This window comes from Anoplolepis gracilipes, chromosome 4 (assembly GCF_047496725.1).
Source record: "Anoplolepis gracilipes chromosome 4, ASM4749672v1, whole genome shotgun sequence".
NCBI classification, from domain to species: domain Eukaryota; kingdom Metazoa; phylum Arthropoda; class Insecta; order Hymenoptera; family Formicidae; genus Anoplolepis; species Anoplolepis gracilipes.
The window spans coordinates 5,664,364-5,691,743 of NC_132973.1; the positions used below are offsets into that span (position 1 = coordinate 5,664,364).

At 36.4% G+C, this 27,380-nt stretch overlaps 2 protein-coding genes across 10 annotated transcripts in view; one reads left to right on the forward strand and one right to left on the reverse strand.

The window, feature by feature from the left end:
• The window catches only part of LOC140665025 (uncharacterized), a 196,793-nt gene that overhangs the window by 111,080 nt on the left and 58,333 nt on the right, over nt 1–27,380 (reverse strand). The window lies entirely within an intron of this gene.
• The window catches only part of LOC140665022 (opioid-binding protein/cell adhesion molecule homolog), a 189,015-nt gene continuing 163,763 nt past the window's right edge, over nt 2,129–27,380 (forward strand). Inside the window, exon 1 of the mRNA XM_072890691.1 lies at nt 2,129–2,446. The gene's annotated coding sequence lies outside the window, so the exon portion shown is untranslated. The remainder of the gene's footprint in view (nt 2,447–27,380) is intronic.

Here is a 27,380-nt window from a genome sequence, read left to right on the forward strand (position 1 = left end):
TTTATGCAAAGTTTACGCAACAAATCAGCGTTTCGAACACACCGCTTTCGATATATGTACGCGGTAAAAAATTTTGTGTTAAATTTAACACAATTTCTCGTGTCCCAATTTATCCACTCTAATTTTAATGTTAATTTAACAGAAGGCAAATATCTAAACAAATAACACAAATAATATGTAAAAAATTAACACAAAAATGTGAATTAGTGCAAGATTTATTCTTACACGGTAAAAAACATTTTGTATTTTTGTTGAAATTTTCTCGTGTAGAAATTTTTGTGTTAAATTGTTAAATAACATACTCTTATGTTAATATAACATACTGTCATTATGTTATTTTAACTTTTCTGCATTGAGTTAATATTCACCGTTTCTAAGAATTAAAACAACACAATTAACAAGTATAAATCTTACATTAATTCAGATTTTTGTGTTAATTTTTTACATATTTGCCTTCTGTTAAATTAACATTAAAATTAGAGTGGCTAAATTGGGATACGAGAAATGTGTTAAATTTAACACAAAATTTTTTACCGTGTAAAAAATATTTTTTACCGTGTATAAATATGATGTTTATATAGTACGTTATTTTGGTTAAATACACGCGTATTTAACCAAAATAAATAATATTTCTATCACGTAATTTGTAACACATCGAATACTGTAGATTAAAGGATAATCTTTCTTTTTTTTTGAAAAATTTTAGCGCAAATTTGTTTTCATATCTTTGTAAATGGGCAGCAGTCGTGATATCGATCGACTGACTAATTGCGAGGAGTTTTTCCAGAACGTTCGTAGAAACGCGATAATCACGGAGAGCACGAAAATCTCGCGGCAAATGCGTGCTGGATATAATTGGATGTCCAGAAAAATGGTAGCGTTACCTGCAATATTTTATAGAAACCGCTTTCGGCATTTCGACGCCGAAGTCTCGGAAAAGAGAGATAGAAGTATCAGTACCAGTTTTGTAAAATGTGCGCCGAACGAACTTCTCTTCATCGCGTGATATTCGTTATTACATCAACCGTCAACCGTAACCGTCTGTCACCGATTGTTATATGTGCATTAATTAATTAAATTGAATTCTATAAACCGCGGAAATTCTGTGGCAGTAATTGTTTTATAAGTCGTTATTCAGAAGAAATAAAGCTTAAACTGTCTACTGCTTTCAAAATAATTCGTTACAAAATAAATTACATAATTAAATTTTTACCAGCTATTTTATTATTCAGTAAATCTCATTTTATAATTGAATATAAGATCTTATATCGCACTTTTACATATTATTCTACATTCTATAAGAAACTCTTTTACATTATTAACCTCATTTTTAACAGATTCATTGTTCTTACATATTTTTATTTTCAACTCATTTTATACCAACGATATTAGCTTTGTTAAATGTTCAATAAATACCGTTTATCTTCCATATTTAATAAAGAATTCATAAACTTTTGAGACAATTAAAAATTTCTACTCGCAATTCATTTAAATTACGTTACATATAATATTACATGTTACACACAAGATAGGAAAATAATATACTCAAATATATGTAATCTATATCATATTATATAACTATGCATTACTATAAAATATATTTATATAATCCACTACACACATAAATAAATATTTTCATATAATGTGCAATATAAGCATTTAAACGAGCGCATCTTCCTATGCACAAGAAGATTAAAATAATTGCTCGCAAGAATTTAATTTTCACCGACCCGCGCTATATATACTACTCATTTATTTATCTATCCGATCATCCCCGTCAAAATTCTCGCATATGCGTGTTTCCTTTTCTCGTTCCTTCGTTTGCGTGACTCCCAGTTTCGGGGCAAACTTATTAAGCGACGAATTATCAGCGACACTTGGGGGGTTGTACGGCGGCAGTATTTTCCCCTCGCCAAGCGAGACGAGTAACCTGTCCGTGGCTCTGCCGCCGGAGCTCGACGTAGGACGTTCCGTAGGACCTGCGCGCTCCGCCGGCCTGGCAGAGTTCAGTCGCTTCTACCAAGCGGCATTCACGTTCCGCGTCCGGACCGCACGCGCCTTTGCCGCGCGCGCGACTATCATCCATTCTCTTTTTCTCTCTCTCTCTCTCTCTCTCTTTCTCTCTCTCTTTATTTCCTTTTCGTTATCTTTCTTTCTCGGCGATTGCATCCCGCTGTGAACAGGAGCCAGGATCAATCGCCAATGGATTTTCCTTGAGCGAGTAGAATTGTCGAGGGATCGACGAGATTTCGACGATTCGATCGACCGACTCGTTCTCCCATCCGGGGAGATGACAAAGGACACGATTAACAAGTGTTGTGAGCGCTCCGTATGGGGACCGGCGTGTTTGACAAGTGATCAGTGAGCAGCGATTCACGCCTGTTTTCAGTTAGTGCTACGTAAGCGGAGAGGAGGGCAGTCTTTTCGCAGCTGGTGATGTAGCGGGGTGAGTTTTTCTTCCTCTTTTCACGGTTGAGTTTTATTTTTGTTTTTGTCAGTAGCCGATATTTTAGTCGGTGGCCGATTGCGAGACAAACGCCCGTCGCGGTAGTCGTAAGTCTTCTGTGAAAGAGCGACGGTGAGAAAGCGCCGCTTCCTACAATGGGTCCGTGTTTATATAAACGAGCGGGCTGACTCGACAAATCACGTACTATATCTTTCCTGGCGAATTACTTTTACGGATGTACCATGTACATATATTTATTCATATAAAAAGCAATAAAAAATACTCTTTTCTTTTTATATTTTTGATAGTCCATCGATTTTACAGCCTATAATATTATATGTATAATTACAAAGAAACTTTGACATATCATTGTAAGTAATTGTGTTCAACATCCGAGTGGCCTAATTAATTAATAACAAAGATTACTTATCGTTTCGGAAGATTACATTCGCGGGTGCGGAGAATTAATTTAATTGCATATATAGCGCGGTTCGTGTAAGTCAGTCTAGTAGCATTAGAATGGAGATCACAGTTAAAAGATAAGCATGATCAGAGCTCGAAGTGTGATGTCAAAAAGCGATTCCAAGTGAGCAAAGTCAATATGTACCGACCTCTTTTCGCAGTTGATGAAGTGATGCGTCACAATCGATCATAACGTGTCGCAAAAGCGACGTAAAAACGAAAGTGCTCTTCTTTCTCTACCCCACGTGAGTAACGCATCACGCAGGGATCAAACAGCAGGTTCGAGAGATTAATTGTAGGGCTTTCTAGTGTCATAATTAATCGCGTCATCCGTCGATGATTCATGTGCTAATGACAAGTTTGGGATTTAACGTACGCCAATATATACATATATATATACGTCATTATGCCATGCACGACTAATTATTGCACTGCCGCTTTCCTCCCTCTGGGATCGAGCAAGCTTAAAGCCAGAGAACGACGCTCGTCATACATTATTCCCGCTCTTCGTTTACCAGCAAGAGTGGGTGGTTTTAACTATTCCACCCTTAGTTACGGTAAATTCGACCGTCTATTAATAAGGAAGAAGATCCCTGGGCCTCCTTTGTTATCAAGCATCATGTCACAGTATGAATTGCACGAACGCTAGTTCGGCTCCGGAGCCACTGAACAGCTACCGTAATGAATGGCCGATAGTTAGATGCTCGCGGAAACATCGATTTATTCCCTCCTTCCCTGTCCCCTTCCGAGGACATGTTATTGAATTTTTTGCGTAAATTTGCAGTCTCGTAATTTATTGCTCTTTAATTTTTGAATACATTGTAGTAATAAGTCAGCTAATAGCCAAGAAAAATGTTTTATTCTTTAAGAATAACCTAATACTTTCATTATTGCGCTACAAATTGTTCTTCTATAACGAAAAATCACATATAATTCGTAAAATTTTGTCCTCCTATTAGTTTTAAGATAGAAGAATTTTTTTTACTTGTACACAAGTTGTATTGATAATTAGATATTTGAAGAAATTTAGATTGATATAACTTATACGTATAAGAGATGCAAGAGATTGGCGTAACATTGTAACATGTAATTTGTGTGAATCATGCAAAAAGATTGTTCCAATAATCTCACCTCCAACGATCCGGATGATAGTACATTAATTAACGACAAAATTAGTCGCTTAATAATTAAGAGCACATGTTTTGCAAAATTACAAGACAGCCAGCTGGCGGATCAGGTTAATTAACGTGCGGATATGAACGCATTCATCAGGGATGCATATCCGGTTCGAAAATCATGATTCTCAGTAGTGGAACATGATGCTTCATCCTAATTACATTACGGCTGACTAACCGCAAATGCGTTCCAAATTTCGGAATTTCAGTTTGCCGTCTCATGTCCAAATTAGATACATCTCATATAAAAGAAATGATACTTATATTATGCATCGGCAATCGTAAACTGTACTTTGACGTAATACATTGAAATAATACATCAAAAGACTAATCGCAATATTTGTATAATTTAATACGCGTCGCGTTAAATTGTCAATTTTATTTCATCGTTGTTCGATACGTTGTTCAAAATATAATCCTATTATTATCGTTTTATATTTTGTAATATTATTAATTGTACGAGCATAAGTTTTATCAATAAAAATATATTGATGTGATATATGAAATTTTATTGTATAATATAAAGAGTATTTCAGAGATTGAAGGGATTAATGTAAAAAGCACGAGATGAATAGCTTGAAAGAAATGTCCTTCTATTCGAGAATTGTTCAACTTAATACCAACGAGAGGTCATCAAGAAGCTAACAATCGATCCTCGAGGATCGATGAATACCGTTTAAAATTCAAATGCGAGTTCAGATCTTTTGACTGTCTGGCAGTAACGACGACTGTGACGATGTAACATCAGCATCATCTCAGGATAAAGGGATATAAATGAAGATCATAGTATGTACATTTAGTTGCGCGAAGTAAGGACGAAAAGAACATTACTGAACTTTTCACATTTTAACTAAAGAGCATTCCTATTTTAATCTTAGTACCACTTGACATTTGAATTTTCTCGAAGGAAACTCTATGAATAATAAATTTATATTGAACATACATTTTAGGAATCTCCTGTAAAATCGTAAAATTTGACATTTATTATATATTAAAGAAGGTAATATAAAAATAAATTAGGTCAAATGAAAAAAGGTATCAATTATTGCAATAAAGTTATATTGCAAAAAAATCAAACTCCGTTAGAAATTATTTTTAAACTTTAGTGTAAAAAATCTAAATGATTAGGCATTATCGTAACATTCTATGTAAAAATTATTCATTTGATGTCGAATAATATATGCAGCACGGGTGAGAAGATATAAAAGAATCGCGTACTCATTCCGCGCATTCTTATCGTACAGAATGACAAAAAGAGAAGACGAAAATACGACGGAATACAAAAGATGACTTATATGCGACGCGTGTGCAGGAACATGAAGATTCACAACCCTTCTCTGCTTTCGAATAAGCGCCGACATTGTAACTCTGGTATTATACGTCATAGGTGGCATACACCGTGCTCACGTTTAAAACAATCTCGCGAGACGTAAGTCGTATTCGCCACGGAGGCGGAATTCATGAAAGGCGCATGCGAGATTGCATCTCGGGGGAGCAGAAATACCTATTGCAAGCGACGACAGCGGCGAACTAGTTTTGGCTTTAGCTCCTTCTCTCTCGCGCGTCCGGGTGCGCAAAGTCCGCGAAAAAATTCGATAGTTTCCATTTCACTTTTACGGCGCAGTAACACACAAGATTTCATCATCGCGGATATGGATGGGGAAAAGACGTCGGTGGTCGGGAGACGACAAGGATCAGTCGGGCGGAAAGCTCTTTCAGGGCGGAATACACGCGGCTATGCAAATACCCAGAGTCGAGTAGAAGAGGGATATGCATCTGAGCGAAGACCGGTATCCGGCCTTGCGAAGGCTACAAGTAGCTCGTAGAACCGACCGAATCTACCGACACATTCGCCGGCGTCGATATTTCATAAGATCGAACGATATCGATCGCGGATCATTGAGTTAAATGGAGAATAAAAAAAGGTATCAACGCAAAAAAGAAAACCTTCGAATCGTGGAGAGTTAAACAATAAAAACGAGGCATCGTTATTGCTCTTGTGTATAACGAGACGTATATCTGCGTTTTAAATTCCGTTTGCAGAATATTCCTAATAGCTAACGCAATAATTATGGAAATGACGCCCAATACCTCGCGGACGTGTTTGATCATATATAGATCGGTGTAATGCTCCCGGGCGACGGCTGTGCCGATCGTTTTTCCGCCCGATCGCATATTCGTGGGAATTGACTTAACGTCGATTTTCTATGTAAATGGGTTCCGGGCTGTGCCCGGGATTCGCAGGATGCGTTTGATCGCGATCTACATAGGTCCTTCTTCGGCTTTCTACTCGCTCCTTTTCACTCATAACTTTTAAAGGGTTAGATCGTGGAAGTAGTGGACTCGGTCGACTCTCCTTTGCGTGAGAGAATTTTTTTTTTAAATTCAATTTCTCTGTTAGATTTGAATATAGAGACGTCTAATATAAAATACAATAATAAGTATTTATTATAATTTTATATAGGTTGTACAAAAAAACCTCGATTATTTCCATTACATAAAAAATTCCGTTGTTAGATTTTCATAAAATGCACTAATATTTTTTCTGTTTTAGAATAATTAGCTCTTCCATTATGCGAAACTTTCAATTGGTTATACTTTAACAGTAGCTTTTTTTCTTTTCAGCAAAAAGTTTACGTTTTCAAACTAACTGCTTTTTCTTCCTGGCTCTTTAATTCCCTCGGCGATTGATTTTTTTAGTCTATTTAGACGGAAAGTTTCTCCATAAGTTTCCGGATGCTCCTCGTTTTTAGTCAGATTCACTCAAACAGCCGTATAAAGCGTACTTAATAGTTGAGGAACGATACCGCTATTAGTCCGGCGCCCTCGCAACGGAAGCTATAACAAGTTTCTTGTAATCATCCCTGGCGTCCAATTGTCTTTAACTGCACGTTTGCTCCTAATTATACAGTCGCACGCGATACCTTAAGTATGAAAATCATGCGGTATACCTACGAGTATAAAGAGCATCGGTAGAGTTACGTTATAATTAGTGACCGGCCAATGATCTCAATGACACACGTTAATCATTCTAACGAGTTCCTTTGTGAAATCATTAAGTCAGCAGTTTAAATACATTTTCGTAATAATGGCAGATATTGTTATAATAGGTGCTCCCGAAATATATAAGCGGCAGTTCATAAAGTTTTGAACAATTCTGTAAAGTTTTAACGATCGTCAAACGTCAAAGCTATAAGCTTTAAAAGGGGAGCGCTTTCTACCTTTAAAAGACTTAAGATTTCCCGAGAGCGAACCATACCTTTATGTGTATATCCGAGTACTTGTTCGATAAAGGGACGTATAGAAGAATAATAAGGTCTTACAATTTTAAGCATTTATAGATTCGCAAGATTTTTCATCGGAAAAATCTCGAGAGTTTCCAAAGTTTTCGACAAAAAGATAAAAGATTTGTCAAATGAAACGAATACTAGGCCAATTAGCGCTGAGATGCTCTCTCTGTAAAATTTCTATATAATTTAAAGAAAAAGAAAAAAAAAAAAAAAAAAAACAATTATTGCCGAATGAGTGTTATAAATTGCAGAGCATTGTCTAGCGCGTAAAATCGCGTATTACTCTGCGATTGACTGTTGAAGGAAAAATAACAAGCGTCACAGTGTTACAACGGGAGCGTGTAAAAAAAGATAAAAAAAAAAAAAAAAAAAAGTTACGAAGCTCGTTTATAGTCAGCCACACATCCGTCGTCGCTCGTTGAGCTCTGTGCGCGCGCGCCTGATCGTTACTGAAAAATCGGTCAACGAGCGACCGTAACTTCGCAGACGAGCGCGTCGAAGAATGAGAAGATTACTTGGCTGATGTATGTGTGTATGTGTGCCTATGCGCTCGCTTATTCGCGTTTCCTCGGCTTCGCGTCGACTGTAAACTTTTTTTCAGATCGATGAGACGTGTTACGCCAACGCTCGTAAAACTCTAGCTCTGCCTCCTCTCGTCCTGACGGTCTCCTCGCATCGAGTGAGCGAGCGGAGTAATTAACGACTTCTGAGAGCTGAAATCGTTTTGCTGCCAACTTTCTTTGGTGCATCTTCTGCTTCACCTTTTCCTCCGTGGCGCGTCTGACAGCCAACACTAACCGACCAATTGCACGTCTTGCAGTGCATGGTTTTGATGGCCAAGATGGCTTTCCTCTCTCTCTCTCTCTTTCTCTCTTCAGTTGCCAGCGGTGACTTTTTGCTTTCCATCCCTTCAAATCTTTAAGGTCTTCTCCTTCCGGCATACGCCCCTTCCCATCTCTCTGCGGCTGTTGTTGCGGTCGAGACACAAACGATGACGACGCCAACGACAAGGGCGACGAAGTCTTCTAACGGAGCTATCCGTGCGATGGAAACGTCGATGGAATTCGAAACCCTTGGGTCACCTCTCACTCTGGCTGGAATGTGTTTCTCGAGCCGATGTTTCTCTCTCTCTCTCTCTCTCTCTCTCTCTCTCTCTCTCTCTCTCTCTCTCTCTCTCTCTCTCTTCTTCTCTCTCCCTGCTTGTATATATGTTGTTGGAGCTCAGTTTGGCACTGTATATCTCGATAACTAAGCGGTATAGACTAAGCTCCTAGGAATGCTGGCCAGGACGCTTTGCGCGAGATAGGCTTCCACCGCCACTGATGTTTCAGACTGAATAGAAATCCCAGAGTCTCCTCTCTCTTACGTTTATATAGTCTCAGAAGGCGTAGAATAATCTTACAAAAAAAAAAAAAAAAAAAAAAGTGAAACGTTCACTATTCTATAGAGAAGAATATCAGTAATATTATATATAAATAAATTGATCATTTCCACAAAATTTCAAAAAGGTTAAACGCAAAAATACGCATCTTTGCTCCATTACTAAAATTTGTCTCGCTTGTTTATTAATTGTATATTAAAATCTTATTAAAATTTATTTGTTACTTATATATTACATTCCTTATTCTTGTCAAACCTTATTCATAAATTTATTTAACAGTAAGGTTGTGCCATTATATAATTTTAAACATTGAAAACTTGGAATATTAAATAATATGCTAAAACTTGATGAAAAAAATACTATAAAACTCTTATTCATAATTAAAATTTAAGATGAAACAAAGCACGATTTATAAAGGCTAAAGACTTGTTCTAAAGTTCATTTTAAATAATCTCTTTTCAATTTCATAATCGCTAATATATAAGTAAACGAAAAAAATTTTTAATAAGATTTCAATAATTAATAAATAAGCGAAAAATTTCAGTTGATGTAGTAAAAGTGTGTATCTTTGCATTTAACATGTTTGAACTTTAAGAAATCTTCTTATTTATATAATTACTAATATTCCTCTCTACAGAATAGACAGTTTCTCTCTTAATGAAATCAGAAGCTTATGCCTTTCGAGATTATTATAAAGTTAAAAGAAAAGGATTCTGGGATTCTATTTGTTTAGTCTTTGACGCGAGATCTGAAATAATTTGTAACTTTGATATTTAAAATAAAGCTTGATGTGTTTCTATTCCATCTTTATAAGACGCTACGCGAAACCTTGTTTTCCGGTTGTCAAAGCAAATAAGCTTGCTAATTTAAGAGGAGCTCGGTGAAAGCCGATTTAACAATAAGACGATATTTTGAAGAATGCCTTAATGTTCCGCTGCGCAACTAATTCGCCTTAAATGCTGACTATACTGTAAATATCTTTTACAATATAGTGTCCCAGATTTCAATTTTATTTCTACATTAATAATTACGCATTTATTTGTCTGAAATTATTAAAGATATAGAAAACTTATTCAAGCATAAGAATATATATCTTGTAAAATAAAGTCTCGTTTTATTTTTTTAATATCCAAACTATTATTCTAAATAACTCTAATTTCACGCTCAATTACGAAATATTTAATTTAATTGAAACGTATTTAGCAAGTACTATCTAATAACAAAGATATTGTTTTATTCATTGCTAAATTGTTCGACGTAGCTTAGCACGCTATTGGCTTGAACCATCCCTTATATCCCACGAAAAGCGAGCTCTCCATTCCCAGACTACATCCAGCGGTCATGCGAAACGGAATTACCTCTCGGCAAAAGGGGGATACTCTCTCGGCCTTGTAATATATACGCACTACTCGGCGCATACTTGCGACTGAAAGCAACGGAAACGCGAGGGAGGGAGGGTGGCAAACCTATCTTCCCCTTGCTTTCTCTCTCTCTCTCTCTCTCTCTCACACACACTCTTGCTGCCGCAAGAGCCGGTCCCGCGAATGCACGCCCGGCACGCCCCACGTCTTCGCCGAAGTATTAGCGCTAATGGCGACTACATTTTCCGGTCTGAAACTCACTGACGTGAACACAGCGCGGCCGGTGTACGCCCCAATGTTACTTTCCGTACCCGTTTCTAATGGCACTCTACACGATGTCTACGAGCCTCTCTAACTATGAGATAGTCGTAATCATGCCGAAACCATTGTTTCTACTCATGCTTCTCAAATCTGCGGAAAGATATCATCTCTCGGTGCGTTAAGAACCATCGAGTGATGCTTACTGATCCCTCCGAACTCTCTATATCATCATTCTCTGACTCTTTGAATCTTTGGTATAAACACTGTGCTATCCGAGCGCGGGATTTTTATAACGAAGAAGACTTATGGCAAGGTTGACAGAAAATTCTCGATAAAAGAGGTGCGAGGGATTAGTGTAGACAAACGTGACACAAAATGCGAGCGTTGCATTGTACACGGTGCAACACTGAAAATGCTCGTGATGGAAAGCTCTTTTAATTAATCGAGCACGTATTAGCGAAACGTTCATGTAAATCCTGCGAATTTTATGGCACGCGTTTTAATTACCGGGTATAATTATCAAAGCAACGCACTTTGCAGATCCAATTAATACATTCGGTATATACACGAGGGTGACATTGCTCTGTTAATGAAAATTGTGTTTGGTCGGCGGAAATTTTTTTTATAAAATCCATGCGACAAAACTTTATATTCGTTTCCTTTGTTAAAAATATACTGTAACCAAATTAATACAAAACAGAATTACCTGGTGATATATTTTCGTTGGTGATACATATTCTGTGTGTCGCGCGCTTTCGCCGATATAAAATTAGAAAAGAAAATTCCAGGACGGAAACCGGAAAGTCGTAGAAAAGTAGATCGTGGCTACGGGGTGAGATCAAAGGGTACCTAGCTTTTTTTTTCCGCGAGGTTGTAAACAGGAAATTTTCCACGGAATAAAGCCAGCTTGAGACAAACGCGCAGAGCAGCGCGCGACGCCCCCTTGTTTGCATATGAAAATGTAATATCCTTAGCAAATTTACTCGGGACGATATAATCTACGACAAAGAAGCCGAGAAAAAAGTTACTGCAACGACCACGGCATCATCATCGAGGATGTAAGGGAAATGCTACAAAATTCTAGGAAATGTCGGTAAGCTAACTCGTCAAGAACGCGGATGTCATGTATTCGCATAGAAATAAAATACATATGATATTTCCAGGATAGAAACAGCGAAATATCACATTCTGTTGCTCTATACACCCATGAATGGCATTAATTTCCCTTCACTGAAGAGAATCACGATTGTGAAGTAGCGAAGAGACAGAATCTCTCTCTCTCTCTCTCTCTCTCTATCTGTCTATCTCTTGTTCTCTTGTTCCCCCCTTTCTGGCAAAGCTTTGCGATGTTAGTCGGATGAGAATTATGCCGAGAGCTCGATGAAATTTTCTCTTTAAGCCGACTATTCATCTCGCGGCTCTGCAACTCATACGTAGCACGCTCGAGAGCGTAGGAAAAATGATAAGCGCCTCCCGATATCAGCGAGTCGCGTCTCGTTTGTAATGAATGTCATCCGCGACGAATACTTGTAATTTCGTGCGACGCTTCGGAATTCTCTCTCTCTCCTTCGTCGATTTTGCTTGACGTATTCCGAGACGAATGCTTAGCTTATTAGCCACGCTACGTTTCACGTGAATTTTGTTAACCTCACAGGATGTTCCCTCTCGCTTCCTTTTCGAATTCGCAAACACATCGTTGACGAGCTTGAATGAAATAATTGGATTTTCTGTCTTCCGTTTTTCGTTAGATTTCTTTATCGATAAATTACTTAAAAGCAGCAAATTTATCGAACATTCTATTATATATTTATCTATTGAACTGACCTATCCCTATTTTCTCTCATCAATTCTGCCGCTTTTCCTCGTGTCAGTGACTGTTTATGGATGAAGTTCTATAATTCAGAAAAAGGAATTCGAAGATTATTCGCTCGAATGGACAGAGTATAACGGCAAATAATATTATAAATTTCAAGATTTTACTATTCATTTTGCAGAAGGAATATTTCGTTCGGACAACTTTTATTTCAACAACATTTTACGTCCTTGCATAAAGAGAGTCAATAATTTAAATCCAAGTTACAGAGTATATATTTTTTTATGTAAAAGAAATATTTTTATGACATCTTTTTCCTCTATTATAAAATAAAAAAGAATTATTTTTTAGTCAGATATCGTATTAATTTTTTTTTCTTCCTTGTTTTCGCTTCTTCTTTACATGCGTTTACTTTAAGAATTACGTTGTTTGCGTTCAGCTTTAATGCAGCGTTAGATTTATACTAGCATAAGATATCGCATGCATTTTCTGGGAAAATATAAAGAGATCAGCGTAGGTTAGTCGACTTTTTTATTCAACGTCTATTTGAACGTGGTATCGTGAAAGACACAAGAAGTAGTCCATCGGAAATACTCCTTCAATTCACGTCGTTAACAAAAGCATCTCTCGTCTCCACTTTCGAAAGCACAAGGAGATTGGTAAGGAGGACTTTTGTGGAAACTTTCGTGCGGATAAACATCCGAGTATCGAGTAGAACCTTACGCGGAGAGGGGGGGGGGGAAAGCACGGATCTTCAAATATTTAAAGTTATCGTCGAAGCTTCTCCGTCGAAGCAGAACTGCGGGAAATGTTGGGAGAAAACGTCAACACGAGTCAAATTCCCGGAAGAAAGGTGGCCTCCGCGGGCGGGGGTCAAATTCGTTGACCCCTTCCTTCCTCGTCTCTCTCACGTCTATGTACACGTGTACATATATATATATATATATGTATATGTATGTATGTATACACAGCCGTGCATCGATCGCGTGGAAAAACGAGTTGGCGTTCGAGAGGATTCTTGCGCGGAAAATTTCGATGCTTCTTTTCATGGTCTCGTTGCGTCGCTTCAATCGACGCGGAGTGCATTCCGGCTCGAAGTCTGTTTTTCTACACGCGACGACGCAGTTTCCCCGCAACGGTTGCCTCAGTATATTAACGGAGAAGATCTCGACATAACATTCAACATTTAATAATACTATGAGTTCAGTGCTGCGTGGCACGAATATACGGATATAACGTACGTCAAGTCGAGAGCGAGCGCTCTCGAGAAGATCCCGTTGATGTCGCTGTAATTTCGGCGAGCGACGAAATTAACGCGGTGTCTTTGGCGCTCCATTTATTCCGTTAATGTAATTTAGCTTAAAATCAAGCGGAGGATTACGCGTCGGATCATGCTACAACCAATCTCCGGCTAGACCGTTGCGTCTGACAACCGGGGCGCGTAATTGATGCCAAATTATTGCGAGTGGAAATTGCAGATTGTAACTGAGAGGAACGATACGGTTTCGCGTATGAAATCAAACATGCTCCACATGTTCTTACGAATCAAGTATTAAATTATCATTAAACTCTGTGAAAGATAGAGACAGTACTTTTAAGATGAATATTTACAATTTTTTCAAATAAATATATATACGTGTTTTGGTGTATCTAGTATATGCAGTTAACTTTGTACGAGATATATTACGCTGAAACGTGACATCTATTTCTGTTAAGTTAAACTTCAACATTGTAATTAGGTTACTATTAACACTACGGGCGCTCATTAAACTTTGATCAAACTTTGAGCCGATAATATGCTATACATACATACATACATCAATATCATGGTATCTAAAGTATCTCAGTACTCGAACGAGAGAGTGGTAAGCAAGAAAATCTGCAAACTAAAATGATCGTATATTTTTTTTTCTGTGTATTCAAAAAAGTAGTTGCGCTGCCGGATGATACGCTAGCAAATTGTTTACGAGGCGACAATAGCACTTGGTGTCAAGATAGAAGCATTCTCTGATTCGGGAGTAAAAGATGCAGGAAAGTGGAAAGGACGTCTCTTTCGAAGAGGAAGACGAAGAAAGAGAGGAAAAGAGGACAATAGCAGGGGACAATACATCATTCTGGCCTCTCGTTTTTTTATTTTCTCTTACTCGTCACGCATTTCGCGAGTGTTTCGCATCCCCCTTAGATAGTAGCGAAATAAAAACACGTAATCCGTCCTTGATGAGCGAGCGCAGGTCGACGAATCTTGAAATTTGCTTCGCGAATAAAACTTACGCTTCACGTTACAGTGCAATCTTTAACTTTTCGCGAAGATACACCGTCTACTTTCAACCACTTTTCTATGAAATTTCTTCTACTAACTTCTCATCGCAATGCGCGCGTTCGTTATTGAAAATGTAAACGTCGAGAGCATCGTGCTTTTCTGGCCTGAAAGTTTTCTCTGCCAATGGAGAATATGAATGCGGCCGACCTTCTGTTGCGAATGACAAGATCTTTAATATTAATGGATGTCACTTAATATTTCTCGTCCATAATCTTGATTCTTTTCCTCCCCGACAAGTAATGGCGTGTAAAAGTTTAATAATTTTTCAACGAACGTTTTTGGCTCTCGAAATGAAAATAAGATTAACCTAACGAAAATCGAGCATCGTACTCACATCTCGAGGCTAACAAATATTTTTATCAACTAATTTCACACGAATCGTACAGAATGCTTTATATTGTCGTTCGATAACGTCCGGACTTTCCTTTTTTTTTTTTTTTTTTTTGAAAGGAAATTTGGTTCGTTAAAGAGCATGCTCAGCAAGATGAGAAAAGCGTCTTCCGCGAAGTCCTGGTCTACCTTTAAGGAAAAAGTCGGTTGCATGCAAAAGAAATGAGCGCATGCAAAACGAATGCGTTGAAAAGACCGGAGATAGGGCAGCCAGAGAGACGCGAATGTATGTACGCGCGCGTTCGGCGAGGGAAAATGTAAACGGCTGTTTAAGATACAGTCTGTGCCTGAAATTTATGCAGAATACGTACTTTGGAATTCTTGATATCGTGCGGAATCCGCGCGAGGAAAGAGGGATGCGTCATGGTTCGCGCGTCAATTTACAAATTGCATAAGTCGTCTACCGTACATCTCTGTCCCGCGAGAATTGCTATTCGCGGAATTTCGCGTACATATGTGCAAAATACAACGTACGCAATTTCGCGTGCATGCGTATTTTATTCGAGTGCAAAGGTTGTCTCTATGCTGACACGATGAATGTACTCTGGAAAAGAGTATAACTTGCGCGCTTTAAGTGAAGAAGCGTTAGATCCTCTCGACATAAGAGAAGGAGAAAAAGGAAATGGAATTAGCACTTTTAGGTTGTCCCCTGCAAGCTTTAAAAGTACGCAGCTGCGCTACAACGCTGCAAACTTTCTCGTTATAGATGTTTATTTTTTGCATACAAACGGGACAGGCGGACCGCGTCTGCAATTGCGTCATGAAAGAAAATGAGTTGAAAGGAATGGCTCTCATTATTCTTTGAGGTCAAGATCTCGAGGCGCAGATTTCGTAAAACGTTTTGCTAGCATGACAAAATTGCAATTCTTTAACCAAGTTTCCGTCGAAATCAGGTAATGCTTAAACAAATTATTATAGAATGACATTACTTTATTACATAATCACACAAATGTATTTTTATGAATTAAAAATTTAACATAGATACGGATAAACAATTTAACTAATTAAAAAACACCATATGATATACATATGTATAATATTAAAAATTTTAAAGTTTACACGTTCAACAAAAAGCGTTGCGGATAATCGTTATCTGTGTCCCGTCGGAATTAACTGTAATTAGTACGATGTAATTGTGTTGTTTTTCATTAGAATAGATTTTCTTATAACGATGACGAATGACTGAAATAAAATATCCCTTTAGTCAAGTACAATTTATATCTGATACATATCTCTAGAGAGTACTAAACACGCGTGCGGTGAAAATTTATACATTTTTTTAATGGAATCAACATCACAGTTCGCAATCTCCTCTATGAGATTACGTGAAGGATTATGCTTTCACATACTATTCTGTTGATAATAATTGCTCTCATTTGTAAAAGCGATGAACCGTAGTATACAGACGTAAAAGTGAACGAACACGGAAAGCGATCCTACATGAATAGGAATGGCGCGGGAAACTTTTCTGTGAGCGCGTCACGCACAATATTTGTCATCCCAACATGCGTCATTTTAACGAATTACTTGTTTATCCGTTTCGATGCCGCTTTGCATCACAAAAAGCAAACGTATTCATGTAACAATATGTTTGAAAGCAGCGACAAAAGTATTATAGCGATATTCTGGTGTGTTAGATTAAACTTACACATCATTCGTATGATCAATATAAAAATATGTAAAATAAGAAAATATAAAAAGAATATAAAAGGACATTTCTTGACTGTTTTTTCATGTTGAAAACTCGAATGTGTCAGCTTAACGAGATAAGGAAGAGAACCTTTGAATATTAACAGATCAACGCGAACGTATTAGCGAAAAGCCGTAAGATAATGACAGAACATGACAGAAATAATGATAAAGGAATAATAATAAGAGAACAGTTGGCAATATCCCGCACTATTTGAAAAATGCCCGTTCCAGAAGAGAAAGAGAATCGAACTTTAGTAACGCGGCAAGACAGGCTTGGCACACAGAATGACATTTCGCAACGTCGCATCGAATAGTGGATTTTTCGCCCCTTCTTCGATGCGGGACGAGAAATTTCCGTTCGATCTTACGGCGGCAGATTCAAGACGGAGGGAAAGAAAGAGAGCGCAAATTTGCGCTATCACATTGGACACCCAAGTCCATCCATCACAGCTGCCACTGTTCTTTCTGCGAAGATGAGACCGTGATACACTCCAAGAGTTCAACATGCCCGGTCGAGCATGTTGAAAATCTTGCGAGCGAGAGACACCTGTCAAATTAGCCGCGAACAATTTGTAGAGCGCAAAAACGAATCAAATCGATTGAGCCTTATGGGAATACTGCGGGAATAAATCGACAGTCAAATTTAGTAAAATTGTTTTTAACATGTATATTCCTAAATTATAATGAAAATATGAAGCCAAATATATACACACGCTTTGCTCGTCTTAACGAAATTAAATCTTTGAAAGATCGTTCGTTAACGTTGTATTTTTGACAATTATGATTGATCGATGTATATCTAAAACTCATTTCATCACCGTCGATCACGGATGAAGCCGCAAACTTTAAGATATATATGTTGTAAAAAGCTAAAATCTCTTTAGAAGAGGGAAGTTATTATATATTTTTATCTCTCAAGCTAGAGAAAAATAATAATAGCGTGTTATTTTATGCAGAATGCATACCATCGAATATATCATAATCAACCGAATAAACAAATTGGTGTATAAAATTATAACTAATGAATTGTTTAATATATTTTCCAAATAGCACAAAACGTTGTTGAAATTGTGGCTTGCTATGCGAGATACTAACACTCATTTTATTACGCCATATTATTGTTATTATTGCATATACTCTACAAACATGCATGTATATACTAGTCTAATAATTATGCAATACTCGCGAGCACGTGCTTTCATGTGGGCATTCGATGCTGTCAATAATGTAAGGACTACGAACCACGATTACGCGGAATATAAAGAGGTGATTTTATCGATACTATAAGGCTATAAGGATACCTACTCTCATTCGTGCATGCTCATTGGTTGACCAAAACGATACACACACGCACATATATATGATTTTACCGAGTCTCGTCACGTTACGGTCAACCAATCATGTCGACGGAAATAAGCTTTGTTATACAACGAAAAGCCTTTGTTACCTAACGTACTATTATTTCATTAACAATATTAGTATTCTTTCATTGTGTATGATTTCTTGAAAATCAGTGCACGCGTTGCAAGTAAATTAAATCAACAATTAATATATATATATATATATATATATATATATATATATATATATATAACATATTATTTTTGACAAAAAAAGAATTGCGCTTTCATTTTAATATAAAATATAAAAATATAAAAAAGTAGAGAGAATATTTTCTTATTAGATAAAGATTTTTTTATAAATTAAAATAAATTATAAATTATAAAACCAAGCTTTTGGGATTAGAGTCATACATTACATGAAGGTAAATAAAAACTACAGCGGTAAATAAAGCAAATTTGAAATCGATGAGATTTAAAAATTTTTTGAATAAACATATGTTTGCGCTCCATCTACCGCGCTGACTCTTACTTGCCTTTTCATGTAATTTGTGTTATAAATTAAAAGTTAGCTTTCTTTCTTTTCGAATAAATGTGAAATTAAACGACAAAAGTCGGAAATTTTAGTTAACGTTAATTTACAACACGGTCTAGTAATTTCTTGCAAGTATGCACATCTGCTAATACGATATACTTGAGGAAGATGCATTCAGCAACTTGACCAGATCCCCGTGTGATCTCGGAGAGAGCGTCTTATCGATTGGCATATTAGCTTGACAGGCTCACTACGAGGCAGGTTATAGAGATTGAGAGAGGACCGGAGAGGCTATTGAGAGGGGCGGCGCGGCATCGTCTGTATCCCTAGTACCGGAAGCACGTATATACACACACATATATACATAGATAATATTCGAGCTAGGCGTGGTCACCGGATGGATAATCTATGTTGTTGCGAGAGAGGCCTCGTAATTCTGCCTCGATGTACCGCTAACAATAAGTAAGGGGGCATTGGCAACCGCCGATGGACGGTTTACACGGCTGGCATTCGTAGTAACGCGAACTACCAGATACGACAGAGATACGGGAGAGCGATTACACTATGGTTATGGGACCGGTTCACTTGCATGGCGCGCCTCACGTTTACAGAGAGATACTATTTGCTTGACGCATACAGGCCAGACCAATTAAGGCTTATGTGCTTTTGTCACCTTCCGACAAGGTAAACTTCCTTCGGGCAACATGTTAGCATTGCACCGTTTCTGTGGTTCCTTGACACGCCAATTCCCCATAGAGTATCATTCGGAATCCGAGCTCAATTTTCCGACACATTCTGAAACGCGAAGTAACCCTTTACGAGCTGTATTAGCTTATCCAAAATATTCGATTTAAAAAAAAGAGAGAAAAATTTCAAACGCGTAAATATATATATGATCTGTATATATTGTATACTATGTATATATTCATATCAATACATCATATTTCTATTTATATGCAATGCATATGCATATAAATGTTTAGTTGTTTGAATTATTATATACTGCATAACTGTCGGATAAACTGAAAACTTAATTATGCGCTCGCCAATCACGTTATCATCAGGCGGGAAACGCCATGTGACAAATGATCAAAATAAATAATAGCAAAAGATGATCAGCGTTTTCACGTAATTTTTATTATTACATGTGCATCGATTTCGGCACGATTGTGATTGCGTGGAATACGCAAATGGCACACGCGATTTACGCCAATTAATCCAGCTGTTAATCGTTGAATTAGAGAACGCGTGCGGCCTCCGCAGTAAGTCGTCGTATTATAGTTCGAGCGTGTTACGAAAGGATTGGCGCCGCGTACATGTGCGCGTCTGCTGCTATTGGCAGGGTCGATATACGCGCGATAATAGCAGGTATAGGACACCTCTCCCCCGCGTTCATTGCTTAATGGGTCATACGGCGTGCACACACGAATCCACCCACCCGTCGCGTCGCGTCCTCATCGTTCCATGGGCTTACGTTACTCGGCTGGTGCATCGTGCGCGTTAATCCACAATGTGTAAATTCGCAGCGCGAGTTTGTATCCCCATGCGTGTCGTGCATAGTTCCAACGACGAAGCACGGCGTCGACAGTTCCATTCGCGACAATCAACCCAGATTGACCCTAATTTTTTTATTTATATACAGAGCGTTTCACTTTCCGATATAACATGACTTTTTTAGAGAAAGACGGATGTTAAATTTATATTCTAGTATGATTATTAGACACGAAGGAAGAATTTTGATAATTATTTGAGAAAATTATTACTGAAATATGATTCCTTCTTTTTTACAGGCAAATATTTTTGGACGGGAACGGATTAGCATATGGAATTTTCATGAAATTTTTTGAAATAATATATTCCATTTTAGCAACGGGAGATATTTCTGTACGCCGCTATATTAATGGAATAAACTTGCGTAGAATCGTCGGTATAGTCGGAGGCGGATTATTTTTCCGGGACAGCGGAAACGTTATTAAAGCCAGTCCGTATCCCGCTCTCATCCATATACAGGAGTGTGTTTCATCCACCATACAGCGATATATGCCTCGCGTCTCTCACATTTATACGCATCTTCAGGAAGCACGCACGCTCTACTTTCGACGTCACAAAAAACTTTGCATAAAAAAACAACGAAAATTAGAAAACAACAAAAACTTTCATATTTTTACTTTCGTCATAAATTAATAAGCATTCTTAATGATGTTTTTCGATAATGTGAAAATCAATACCGTAAATTTAAGAAAAAGGTACAACGAACGATGCGATGCATCTTTGTTATCGCAAGGGATCTGTCAAAGTTGCGAGTAATTGCGTAACTTCGATATTTAGCGGGATATTAATCATCAACGGTGACTGTAATTTTATGTAGATAACGAAGTGATCATCAGGATTCGATACAACATCGGCTCATCTGTTCAAACTTTTTTTCTTTCACGTAGAAAAAAGCATAAAGACATTTTTTTAATTACAAATTTGCCGGACATCTCTCGTTGTGACGCAACGAATTTCTCGGCACTTAATGTTATTTGGTAGTTATTGACGATATATAAATATTCTCCTTAGCCACTAAATAACCGATATTAACAGCTCATCCTGACATTGACATGCAATTTCTCCCTCGCTTGCACGCTACTTCTTATATCGCGCAGCTATATTTATAGTATTTTTATTGCACAAGTTATGCAACCCACCAATAGCCTCGAGAACTACATATCGTAAATTGTTCAAACGCGGCGTATATAACTCGTCGCGAGTAATAGCTCGTCTCCATGAATGTTAAAGAGGATGACTTACGCAGCATCTTGAAGCGTTCATCATGTCAACCAAGATGTACATTACATCCTATATATTTTTCTGTATATATTTATGTATAGTAATATATCTCTAGAAATAATATTTAATAAAAAAAATTATTTGTTAAATCTATTTTGTATTAGGCAAGCAGAAAATTTACGCGTTAAAAATTTATATTATTATGCAAATTTAAGTTGCGTAGCCAAATTTAATAATTCTGAGCTAATCTTGAAAATTGATTAATCTTTCGATGAACCAAAAATAATAGCTATATTTAAATCACTTTTATATCTACCTGTGCAGATAATAATAATAATAATAATAATAATGTGGCCTTTTTTACTGCAAAGCGTTATATTTAAAACTTTGTAATTCTCTAATGGATCATTATATTTTCATCTATTACTATCTTTTAATAATTTTATAGTACTATTCTTGCCCTATATCAAATATTCAATAGGTCAAATATTTATGCATATGATCATATATGACAACAAATCAAGTAACCATCATTCTCAAATATATATCTCAATTATAATATTAACACATTTTATATTGTTTTTATAAACAAAAAAAACTTATTCCTTGAATACATACATTTTCTTCGTGACCCAGATAGTACATCAGTCGAATAAGTATCACAAGCTGTCGATACATCACGAAGGGACAACGGCACGGCTAACGTGAGCATGTCCGTCGAGCGATATCTCTGGCCGAATAACCCGGGGGGGCCCGAAATCTGGACGCGTGCACACATCGACGGTATGGCGGCTGGCTACTCTGGCAGGGTGGAGCCAATAAAACACACGTGGCGATAAATCGCGCGTGGTCGCGCGGGTGTCGCCGAGCGGGCAATAATGGGCATCTCGTGGTCGATCCAGGGAGAGAGAGAGAGAGAGAGAGACAGATAGAGAGACAGAGAAAGCGGTTCCCGGGAGTAGTCGGAAACCGAGAAGGGCTACTTTCTGGTGCTACATATAGGAGTGCCCACTCGGCATCCGTCCGTCCGTCCGTCCGTCCATCCGTCCGGAAACACTCGTGTACCGTGATCTATCGTTCTAACTCCTACAACGTCCATTTCTCGTCCCTTGCTGAGGAATGCGACCTCACTTTGCCGCCGGCATTAACGCAAATCACGATTACACGTCCGATCATCGATACTATCATTAGGCAGTATTGATCGGTCTTGGACATCATCCGACAATTACCGTAAATTTGTTTGTTTATGAATAACCGCAATTATAACCGCAAAAATTTCCCGTGAGAAAAATCAAAGTGTCTACTCAGATCTTGCAAAAAAATCTCCTGCTTTTTCAGTACAAAATTTCAAGTAAAGAAAATATATTTTCAAGATTTTTTAATACAACTTTTACAACTTTCTCGAAAATAATTTTTTTATTACATTCGTCCTCTAATATTTTTCATTTATACGAAGAAAAAACGAAGTCTTATAAGTTTTAAATGTTAGATTTGTAAATGTACTAAAAATCTGAATAACTTTCATAAGATAAGCATTTTTTATACTTGTATAAAACTTTCATTTCTTTATTATTACAAATTACAAAGAATGTACTTTATTTTATTTACTTAATATTCAATAATGTTAAGACATTGAATATATAAAAAAAATATATATTGTACATATATTAAATTGCCAAATTAAACACTGGTCATATTTCAATAATTGTATTGATTAATGATATTTCGTGAGATTCTGCCATCTTTTAATTTCTAGATAGAGAGTCGTATACATAAAAATTATGAGAATATTTATTAAACAAATTAGATTGCTCAAAACGCCAAACATAAGTATCGCGATGAGACACACAGGTCGTATTTCAATAGTTCTCTCGATTTTAATTACACTTTATGTCAGTCTAACCTTTTAATTTCCAAAGAGGGTTCTATGCGTAAAAATTATTAGAATATTTATTAAACAAATTAGATTGGCCAAAACGTCAAACATACAAGTATAGAGATGAGACTGGTCATATTTCGATTGTTCTCTCGATTTTAAATGAGATTTCGTATTATTTTGTTGTCGTTCTCCAATCGTTTATACTTTCTGAACAGACTTCTAAGTATATATAAAAATTATTAGAATATTTATTAAACAAATAAGATATCGAGACGCTGATATAATACGAAATTTCATTTACGTCCAGCGGTTCGAGCGATCTAATTTGTATAATTAATATTCTAATAATTTTTACGCATACAATTTTTTGTAGAACTATTTCAGCACTCTCAAGTGCTTACAATCTGGCAAGAATGCTAAAAAAATCGTCGCACAAAGTGAGATACAATGTGAATCTGGCGTATCAGTTTGTTCCGATTTTCTAGGCTATTTTTGACAGATACTAATTATTTAATCTACATAAAGAATTCTAGAATTATAAAAATAAAGCCAAAACTAATTAATGAGTTTTCACGAACAATTTAATTTGTTTATTAAATTCTAATAATTTTTATAAATAGAATTTGTAACACTATAGAATTTTCAAGCGTTTAAAATTTAATAACAAATGTTAAAAAAATCGTCAGCGGATAAAGTAAGCAGCGTGAACTTAGCATCAGTCAATTCGTCCTAAACTATTTTTTGTTTAATAGCCAGAATTATTTGTTTAATATATTAAGAATTCTATAATTATTAAAAATAAAAATAAAGCCAGAACTCTCAATAATTAATGAATTTTCCGAAGTGAGTTTTCCCAGTTTCACACGCGCACACACACAACTGACTGTTTACAATATGAGCGCAATATTATCAGAAAGAAAATTTTCGAAAAAATTCCCTGAATCTCAATAAAATTCCACGAGACTTCCTTAATTTTTTCAGATATAAAATAAATTCCTAAGAATTCCAGGTTTTCTATGTTTTTCCAGAGAGAAAATTGAAAGCTGAAAATTGAAGCTTGCGATTTGTTCATTAAAAACGGTTTTTTTTAGATGGTTTGCTGAAAACATATATTGCTTTTTACAAGAGGAAACCTTTAAAAAACTAAAACTGTTAACATGGCTTCAGTTAATCGTGATATGGATAGCAACTGTCAGAAAAATTCTTTGTAAAATTGTGATTGATATTTTGAGATGATATTACGTGAATGTTTGAAAGTCTAAACAAAACTTTTCGTATCAAATTGAAAATTTTTTCTCTGTTGATTGAAATGATATATATTTGAAATTGTTCAAAGATATTGTGCAAAAAAATTGTTCTTTTTACAATAAATAATTTAGACAATAAGTCTCAATTCAATTACACTTCGTGTATTTTGATTATTATTTAAAATAAATATAATAATAAAAATTAAAGTTATGCCATTTAAAAAAAGAGAAAAATATTTTTAACTTTATTTTAAAATTAAATTTTAGAGTATAATTTCTTTCTCTGTTCATCATATAACTATTTTCATAATCTTTTGTATATAAGACGTTATTAATCATCACGAGATTGTGAGAGTCGATGTCGATACGACCATTAGAGGAAATAGCAATTGACAGCTGATAGCTTTTCGTAATGATCCTCGTTAGCTGCTCTGAACGAAGTGTGTTCAGAGAAATTAAGAATGACAAGGATTTTCTCAGATGCTGGGAGAATTAATTTGACAAATTGAAATTTTTGACGTCTAAAGCAATTTATTTGAAAAGTCTGACATCTTTTTCTGAATTATAATATAGTAACTTATAGGCGTGTATGTGTGGTCTTATAATTAAAAAATTTAATTATTAATTCAAATGTAATCACTATTTATTTAAAATCACGTCTATGGAAACTGTAATCTGTTAAACCATTTGGCATTATTATACGGCGCAACATGACAGCTCATCGATGTAATCATTACGTGACATTGGTTCGTCTGTCGGGAATATCTCGTTATAATCCCCTCTTGAATTCCTTAAGCATTTGGATAGAGCGAGTCTTTAGGTACGGCTAAACAATCTCTCGTATCCCCTCAAGGACAACTCAAAGTGATCGTTTCTCTCATCACTCTTCCTTTATTTCCCTTTTTCGCCCAACATTCAATCAGTAAAGTTTGATTACTTTATCTATTCATTCACATTGTTGCATTTCATTACGTCAAAAAAGTTTTTTTTTTCTTTATCTCATCATTTTTATGCATCCATTTCACTATAACTCAATCAATTAAAACTTTTTCAATGAGGTAAATTTAATCATATGTCAGAGTAAACTGCTTATTTTCAAGAATATAAAACATATCGACTTTTATTGTATATGTTTGAAGTTTTGAAATGTTATATATATTTTAACTTTAACAACTTTATATAGAGTTACGTTTCGAAATCTCAAATATCATCGTGTATACATATTGTGTGTATGTATATATATATATATATATATATATATATATATATATATACATATATACATACATAATCGCACATGTGTATATATCCTATAAAGATCAAATATTTATTTTTATTTAATATATAAAATTGATATTTTGAGTAAAAATTGATAGTATATTTTGATAGTAAAATTGATCGTGACATGTTGAAAGTGAAAAAAGATAACTAACTAATAACTAAAAAGATAACTTTTTCTTATTAAAATAAAAATATCTTTAACTGCTTATATTATTTTTTTTTTTTTCGTTAATATTATTTTTGATATTTCGAAATAAATAGCAAAAATCAAATGAATAGTTCCAAACTCTCTATCAGTCTGATGAAAATTCGACCCTTAGCACGACGTGAATTTTCGATACGTTACAACCTGTCATAAAATTCGTTCGTAAAACCGAAGAGTATCCGCGTCAGCCGAGTTTCGAAAATACCTTTTGCGTTGCCGCACATCCTAAAGAGAAGTGTTACTTTTTGCATGGGCGTGCATTACGATCACCAACCATTGTTGCTGCAAGTATTCGACCTCTTTCGAAGTTGCATGTCGTGAGTCATAAAACTGGCACACATGCAAGAAACATTGTTGAAGCAAACCGTCATTCGTCTTTGAAACGTGAATCCATCATGAAGTATCATTCTATACTTTTCTACATCCCAAAAAATTGTACATGTATAACATATGATACAATAATATACATATATGCATATTTATATATAACATGCGGTCGACGTACATTAATACATAGGGTGATGTAATCATTTTCGATTGTAAAATTTACATTTAAAAAATTTCGATGAATGTCTCTTGTTTCAAATTATAATAGTTAATATTGAATGAATTATTTGTATAAATATTTCCGAATAAGAAACACATGTTATCACACGCGGAATAGATGACAAAATACTTTGCGTGACAAATGTTCCATTTGTTAAATTAATAGTCAGAATTTCCAGAGAAAACAACTGGCTCTATTTTGTCACCACGTCCTTCGCAATGCAATATCCCCCGTAACATTATTAACTCCACACATAGAGAGGCGCGTAATCGCGAACTACTTTCCAGTGGCTACACACGGCTATTATCAGCAATCCCGGCAGAGCTCCACGGGAGGACGCGTGCAATCCGTCCAAGCTGATGCACGACGATCGATCCTGTGTGCAAGCTTTACTTGTAACGACCGTCCTCGTGGTACACCTCGTGCAGAAGTGGGTCGTCTCGTTGGGGTAATGACTCATTAACAAAGCTGATCGTGACAGATCCGCAATACATGCATGTTGCCGGCAAACATACCTAACATACCGGCCAACTCATTCGGCGATCTATCGGCATGATGAGACGCGCGTCTGGCAAATCGTGACGACTCGCTCGGAATTGGCGGCACGATTCGTCGTCGCGATATACATATAATTCGCAAAACAGTTCGCCAACTGAATAAGTAGCATTAAAAGAGAATAACGCGTTTATCCTCGCGCGTCGAAGAATAAGGCGCGAGGATACGCGATAACCACGTCGGCTAGAATGAAAGTTGGAGAAGAATTTTAGGTACAATCTGCCGTCGCTGCATAGTAATGCCGTGCAGCGGAGAGCTAAGTATCTTGTAATCCTTCGCTTAAGATCAAGAACTTCCGGGAGCTAAATGCGACTTACCGTTAACGGCGGCTTTAACGTCATGTGAAAATTATAAGAGATAACTTCGACGGCGCGTAAGATAAGCGCCACTGCGGAAGAAAAGCCCGAAAGCGTGGAATTTAAAACGCG